Raw genomic sequence first — 8,318 nt, forward strand, 5'->3', positions numbered from 1 at the left:
ACTCCAGGACTAGTCTTCATAAACCCAAAAGGCCACCAGCATATTGTAAATAAAATTTCCTGAAAGATCATCCGGTATTGAACTAGTATCCAGCATATGTGTACTTCATATAGGGGCAAAGAGCTTTGTCTGCTGTAGGTTAAGAATGTTAATCTAGAAGTTTTTTTTTTTGTTTTTTTTTTTTAATCAAGATGTAATATCTGAAAGCAAGGCTCAAAAATTTATCAACCACTATTTACCAATCTTTCAGAAAATAATGGGCACCCAGAAAAAATGTACGAAGAAAACGAACAGGCAATTTACTAAGAAGAAGTGCAAAATGCCAAAAAAGACATAAACTTGCCTAATAAAAAGAAATATAAATTTATGCAATGATGAAATAATATTTTTATTAATAAATCAACAAATTGCTTTTATTTCTCAGTAAACTCTACACCACACATGGGGCTCACACTCATGACCCCAAGATGAAGAGTCACATGCTCTACTAACTGAGTCAGCCAGTCCTTCCCCACCCAGGCAAATTGCTTTTTTAAAAATGTTGATATCCGGTGTTAGTAAAGGTGGGACAAAGGAATATACATACTTAATATACATACCAAGAAAGAGCATGAATTGGTGCTTTCTGGAGTGTAATTTTCCCAAATAGTGTTTTTTCCCCAAACAGAAAGAGCTGGAGATGCTTCTTAGGAAGCATGGGAGGGGCCACTTGGGAAGCTGAGGTCCCCAGCCCAGAAGACCAAGTCAATAAAGAGATGTAGATGGTGCAGGGTTTGGACAATTTGGGAAATTTTGAGAATTTATGAATTGGGAGAATCAGGAAATGCAGTGAGCATAGGAATCCTGGGATGCTCCCTCGTTTAGGAAAAAGAAACTCAGGCCTTGACTTTTAAATTTTTTTTTTCAACGTTTACTTATTTTTAGAACAGAGAGAGACAGAGCATGAACGGGGGAGGGGCAGAGAGAGGGAGACACAGAATCGGAAACAGGCTCCAGGCTCTGAGCCATCAGCCTAGGGGCCGACGTGGCGGGCTCGAACTCACGGAGTGCGAGATCGTGACCTGGCTGAAGTCGGATGCTCAACCGACTGCGCCACCCAGGCGCCCCAGGCCTTGGCTTTTAAAATTGAAACCAAAGATGGGAGTGCTCATTATCATTCTTGGTACAAATCCTGAGTTTAATTGGCCTCTAAACTAGTTTAATGAATGAGGCACCTGGGTGGCGCAGTCGGTTAAGCGTCCGACTTCAGCCAGTTCACGATCTCACGGTCCAGGAGGTCGAGCCCCGCGTCGAGCCCCGCGTGGGACTCTGGGCTGATGGCCCAGAGCCTGGAGCCTGTTTCCGATTCTGTGTCTCCCTCTCTCTCTGCCCCTCGCCCGTTCATGCTCTATCTCTCTCTGTCCCAAAAACAAACGTTGAAAAAAAAAAATAAACTAGTTTAATGAAAACATATTTTCCCAAAATTATGTTACTAAAGTCTGAAAAGGAAGTTAAGTGCTCTAAGCCTAGGAAACTATTCACATAACTTAACCGAGAGATCATATATAAGAAAGAATACGTTTTTTTAAAGGTTCACTTGAATAAAATCAAACCTCAAGTAGTACCAATTTATTTAGACTTCCAAAGAACAGAGAGAAACAACACAATTCATTTGGGGTCAAAAAACTTCCCTGGACCACTCATTCTCTGCCTGGTCTCTGAAAACCTTTCCAGACCCTTTCCAGAAGTCATCCTTTCCCAGCGTACTCAGAGGTAGGGTGCTGAGGGGCAAGGCCTGTCCTTGACATCCTCAGAACTGTAGCCTAGCACAAACTTCTACTCAGAAAGAAAATCTGAGTGTGATAGAAAAATCTCCATTCATCCTGAACTGGAATCAGAAACCTAAGCCATTTCTCCATCTTGGAAGAGATATTCAGATTTCCCAAAGACATGCTTGAAGAAATCAATTCCTCAAAACTGAAATTGTTACCCTCAATCTGGGAAATTTAATTTCATGCTTCCAAATGGATATTATGCTTTTTTTTTGCAGGGCACACATAGCTCTAATTATACGGAAACTGTGCAAGAGGGAACCACATGGCAATCATCATGCAATTGGAGAGTAATTATCAGTTCCCTTCTGTTGTCTAAACCACCGCCACAAATAAAATATTAAAATTGTAAATAGTATAGCAATTAATCTGTCAACTCTTTGGGCAGTGTTTTACCAGGTGTATGTGCCTTGGGAGAGTGAAATATTTAATCATAAAAATTTCAATTTTCCCAAACAAAAGAATTTCAAAACAGAAGGAAAAAATCCTAAAATCCTACAAAGCATCTAGCTTAAAAAAAAAAAAAAAAAAAAAAAGCTGAACTGCCTGTTTTTTGCCTTAAGGAAACTATAAAGTATTAGACATCCAGCTTTGGAGACAATGGAACCAGAATGTTAGTCAACACTGTTAATTTTGCTAATTCATTCCAAATGAAAAGGATCCTACCCTGGAAAATGGGATCAGTCAAAACTGATTTGACAATTTAAGTGATTACTGTGTAAGCCTGCCTCAGGAGCTTTCTCCCTAAACTGTTTTCACACTCCTCTCAGCTCTCCAGATATTTGTTATTCAACAAATATTTGTATTAAGAACCTACTAAAATGTCAGGTAAGGAGATTCCTAGAGAATTGCTTTGATCCCTCCAATTGCCTGGTGCAGTGCTAAGCACAGAATAAGAGTCCCCAAATGGGTCATGGCAGGAAATTCTAAGATATCTGCTGTTAAGTTTCATGCCAGCTGTCTCAGTCACTGATTACATTAAGCAGTCGGTTTTCACTCTGTCTATCCTGGCCAAGCACTGTAGATCGATTGAGCCAATCAACTTGGCATTAGCTTTTTGGAATGTGGAGCTAGAAGTTAGACTTTTCTGTCAAAGCCTGCCTCTGATTCTGTGTCCTAGGCAGACAGCATGCATTAACAGGGCACCAAACTTGGCAGAAAGACCTGCATCATAGACATGGATGAGAGTAGAGAGACTGAAAAACATAGTTCCAATGCTGTAAGAGTTTACAGCCATGCGAGAGATTAAGAATTTGGGTACTGCTGTCAATTATATTACAGAAAAACTTAAAGAAAGATGGGTGCCTGGGTGGCTCAGTTGGTTAAGCACCCAACTCTTGATTTTGCTTCAGGTCACTATCTCATGGTTGTGAGATCGAGCCCCACATGGGGCTCTACACTGACAGCATGGAGCCTGTTTGGAATTTTCTCTCTCCCTCTCTCTCTGCCCCTCCCCAGCTCACTTGCACGCATGCTCTGTCTCTCTGAAGGAAAGAAGGAAGGAAGGAAGGAAGGAAGGAAGGAAGGAAGGAAGGAAGGAAGGAAGGAAGGGAGGGAGGGAGGAAGGGAGGAAGGGAGGGAGGGAGGGAAGGAGAAAGGGAGGGAGGGAGGGAAGGAGAAAGGGAGGGAGGGAGGGAGGGAGGGAAGGAGAAATTGGTGCTGGAAGGGACTTTAGGGATAAAGAGATCAGTAAGATCAGCAAATAGGATTTAAGGTCCCATACACTTGGGGTGGTCATTCACTATGCATGCCTACCTCCCACCCCTGGCCAGTCCAAAGGCTACATAAATGTTTGCTTCCATTTTATGTAAGTTATTCCATATTCTTATGTAGGTAATCCACATATTAATTTCAAAAGGCCCAAAAAGATATAGAGGAAAATGTTTCCCTACCACTCTTGGTCCCTAGCCATCCAATTCCCCACCTCAGAAGCAACTCATAATAAAACTTCCTTGCATTTGATTGTAGAGATGGCCTATACATCTATGAGCATGTGCCTGTGGAAGGAAGATATGGAGGTAGATGTATACAAAATAGTATATTATGACTACTCTTCTGCTCCTTGATTTTTTTCACTTAATTTGAAGATTATAATCTTGGAGATTCCATATCACAATTTATAGGCCTTCCTTATTTTTAAATTTAATTTTCTTTTTTTTTTTTTTTTTAATGTTTATTCATTTTGAGAGAGACAGAGAGAGCCCACAAGCAGGGGAGGAGCACAGATAGGGAAAGACAGAATCCCATGCACACTGTCAGTGCAGAGCCCAAAACTTGAACTCAGGAACTGCAAGATCATGACCTGAGCCAAAATCAAGAGTTGGATGCTTAACCAACTGAGCCACCCAGGCACCCCAAATTTAATTTTCTAATAAGAAATAGTTACAATGTCCAAAATGAATTTAAAAATAAGTCTCTCTCTCACCCATGCCTCCAATCACCAAGAACTAACCTTTATTATTTGTTCTTATATAACTTTCCACAATTTCTTTATGCTTATAAGGCAATGAATTTCTTTTATTGCCCATAGTTTTACAGAAAAGGCAGAATACTATACATACTCTTCTGCACCTTCCTTTTATCCTTTAAAAATATACGGGGTGCCTGGATGGCTCAGTCAGTTAAGCATCTGACTTCAGTTTAGTTCATGGTCTCACAGTTCATGGGTTTGAGCTCCACATCGGGCTCTGTGCTGATAGCTCGGAGCCTGGGGCCTGCTTAGGATTCTGTGTGCGTGTCTCTCTCTCTGTCCACCTCCCCCTCCCCGCTCATGCTCTGTCTGTCTCTATCAAAAATAAATAAACATTAAAAAAATTAAATATATATATATATACATACACTTTTGGCAGAACTCTGCATTTCAAGTTGTGGACAGTCCCTTCCTTCTTTTGTAATATTTCTATAGTATTCTATTACACACTGTACCATAATTGATTTGCTCTCACAAGTAATGCTGTAAGTTAAGTAATCTTGTACTTGTGCAATTTCCTACATATGCTAGTATTTGTAGGTTAAATTTCCAGAAGAGATGGGGCACCTGGGTGGCTCAGTTGGTTGAGTGTCCAACTCTTGATTTTGGCTCAGGTCATAATCCCAGGGTCATGGGGTCAAGCCCAGTGTCAGGCTTTGCGCTGAGCATGGAGAATACTTGGAATTCTTAATTTCTCTTTCTCCCTCTGCCCCTCTCCCCTGCTTGTGCTCTTTCTCTCTGTCTCTCTCTATCTCAAATAAAAAAAAGAAAAGAAAAAAAGAAAAAAAAAAGTTAAATTGGTATCCATTTTACTTTTTTCTAGATAGCTACCCAGTGGTCCTAAAATCATTATTGAACAATCCATATTTTCCCCAATATAAATGTTACTTTATCGGGGTGCCTAGGTGGCTCAGTCAGTTAAGTGTCCAACTTCAGCTCAGGTCATGATCTCACTTCTCTGAGTTCGAGCCCCATGTCGGGCTCTGTGCTGACAGCTCAGAGCCTGGATCCTGCTTCAGATTCTTTGTCTCCCTCTCTCTCTGCCCCTCCCCCACTCACGCTCTGTCTCTCTCTCAAAAATAAACAAATATTGAAAAAAAATGTTACCTTATCATATATCAAATCTCTATATGTATTTGAGCCTATTCCTGCACATTCTATTTTTATCCTTTGATTTGTATGTCTATACAGGCATCAGTGCCATAAATTGAATTACTGAGGCCTAATAATATGGTTCCTGTTCAGAATTTTCAATATTCTTCAATATTTTTCCTGTTCAGAATTTTCCTGGCTATTCATGTTTATTTATTTTTCCATATGAACTTTAGAATTGGCTTGTCAAATTCCCGGAAAAATAATCCTCTTGGTATTTTTATTGGGATTGTGGTAAATATTTTTAGATTAACTTAGTGAAAATTGATATCTTTATGATGTTGAGTTTTCATTCCAAGAACATGGTAGTCCTATCTGTGAAGCCTTTTGATACTCTCTGAAGTGTTTCCAAGTTTTATTCAAATAGATCCTGTATATTTCTTGTTCAGTTTATTCCTAGGAATTTTATCTTTCTTTTTTTTTTCCTTTGTGCAAGTATAAATAATGTCTTTTCTCCTTAAATATTGAATATTTAGGACATATGTACATCTGTGACAATATTCTCTGATTTCATACATTGTATTATATCTCTGAAGCAAGGTGCTATCAACGCCAAAGCCCTCCAGGGTGTCTCAAATTATGAAACTTTCAAAGTTTCAAGCTAAATAAGTTTTAATTGATTTTAATTCTTTTAAATCCCCACCTGTTTAGAACCTGGCTTTAAAACTCAAGTGTAGGGGTGCCTGGGTGGCTCAGTCGGTTAAGCGTCTGACTTGGGCTCAGGTCACGATCTCACTGTCTGTGAGTTCAAGCCCCGTGTCGGTCTCTGTGCTGACTGCTCAGATCCTGGAGCCTGTTTTAGATTCTGTGTCTCCCTCTCTCTCTGACCCTCCCCTGTTCATGCTCTGTCTCTCTCTGTCTCAAAAATAAATAAACGTTAAAAAAATTTTTTTTTAAATAAAACTCAAGTGTAACAACAACAAAACCATCTCTAGGTTAAAAAAAAAAAAAGTAAAATCAATGAAAACTTCCTTTTTTAAAAAATGTGGGATGCCTGGGTGGCACAGTCAGTTAAGTATCAGGCTCTTGATCTCAGCTCAGGTCATGATCACACAGTTCATGGGTTCGAGCTCCGCTTCGGGCTCTGCACTGATGGTGCAGAGCTTACTTGGGATTCCTTCTCTCCTTCTCTCCTTCACCCCTTGTGCTTTCTCTCTCTCTCAAAATAAATAAACCTAAAAACATAATAAAAAAACAAAATAAATAAAAATAAGTTTTTATTATCATGCCTCCAAGCATCCCTAGAGACAGGAATCTTCTTAAAATGTAAACTGGATAGGGGCACCTGGATGGCTCAGTCAGTTTAGTGTCTGACGTCAGCTCAGGCCATGATCTTACGGTTTGTGGGTTCCAGCCCCGCATTGGATTTTCCACTTTCAGCGCAGAGCTCACTTTGAATCCTCTGTCTCCCTCCCTCTCTGGCCCTCCCTCGCTCATGCTCTCTCTCTCAAAAATAAATAAACATTAAAAAAAAAAAAAAACTGGACAGTTTGGTCCCCATGCTTATCTTCAGTGGCCTCTCATTGCTCTGGAAATAAAATCAATATCTAAGCAGACCTGCAAAATCCCATTGAAGATCAGCCCCTTCCTACCTCTTGAATTTCATCTAGCTTGTTCCTGCCTCAGATTTTTGCTTCCTACTGCCTGAAACATTCTTCCCCATACTACTTCTTTTCACTCATGGCCCAATTTAAATGTCACTCTGGAGGCTTTCTCTAACCACATCTAAGGAGATTATTCTCTCTTAATGCTCTATGGCAACTCTTTGTTTCCCTCATCACAGGGATCACAATTCTTTATTACTTTATTTTACCTGTTGGTCTTTCCATTTATTCCTTGTATCTCTCTGGACTGCGAGCCTTGCATGAGCAGGGCCTTTTGGGTCTTCCTCACCCCTGTACCCTCAGCAACAAACACCTGGCCTCTAGTACGTAATAGGGGTTCGATAAATAATTGTTACAAGAGTAAATGCATAGATTCTCAAACAGGTCATCCATTTCCATTCCTTGTTATTTTTACTCAACTTCTTCCCCCACTTTCCCTTTGCTGTCTAAACCCTGCTCATCCTCCAAGGTCCAGCTCAAAGGCCAGCTTCTCCAGGACTCTGCCCTTGATGACTTGTTTACTAGACATTCCTATCCCCACTTTCATGCCAGCTGAAAAACTTTCCATACGCTTTCTTTTAGTCCCCATGACAGCTATTTTAACCCTTCACTACTTGTACAAGCTCCCAACCCTGTTGCCCATGGGAAGGACCTCCTACCTCTCTTAGATAATAGTTTTTAGGGCAAGGTCCTCTGAATATAGTAGTTTCTTTCAATATAATCATTCTCAAGTCTCTTCCATCATAAATACAAGCAAGCAAACATATAAACAAACCCTCTGTTTTTATTTGTTTCCCCCTTGTGTGAGTTATCCACTACTGTGTAACAAACTACCCTAAAATTCCATGACTTAACAACAATCATTTATTTTCTGCACAGTGCTACAATTTGCACAGAGATCAGCAGGGAGGGATCATCTCTGCTCCATGTGGCATTAGCTAGGCTGGCTCAACTTGGGGACAGAACGGTTTACTTCAAATTGGCATGTTAATGCTGGCTGTTAGCTAGGGCTATGAGTGGGGCCCTGGCTCTTCTCTACATGGACCACTCCACAGGCCGCTTGGACTTCTCACGAACATTGTGGCTTCATTCAAGAGTAAGTGTGTGAGGGGTGTCTGGGTGGCTCAGTCGGTTAAGCGTTCAACTTCAGCTCAGGCCATGATCTCACAGTCCGTGAGTTCAAGCCCCGCATCAGGCTCTGTGCTGACAGCTGAGAGCCTGGAACCTGCTTCAGAGTCTGTGTCTCTCTCTCATCCCCTCCCTTGGTCATGCTCTGTCTCT

The sequence above is a fragment of the Puma concolor genome, chromosome A3 (assembly GCF_028749965.1).
Source record: "Puma concolor isolate L17-30 chromosome A3, mPumCon1.1.hap2, whole genome shotgun sequence".
In the NCBI taxonomy this organism is placed as follows: Eukaryota; Metazoa; Chordata; class Mammalia; order Carnivora; family Felidae; genus Puma; species Puma concolor.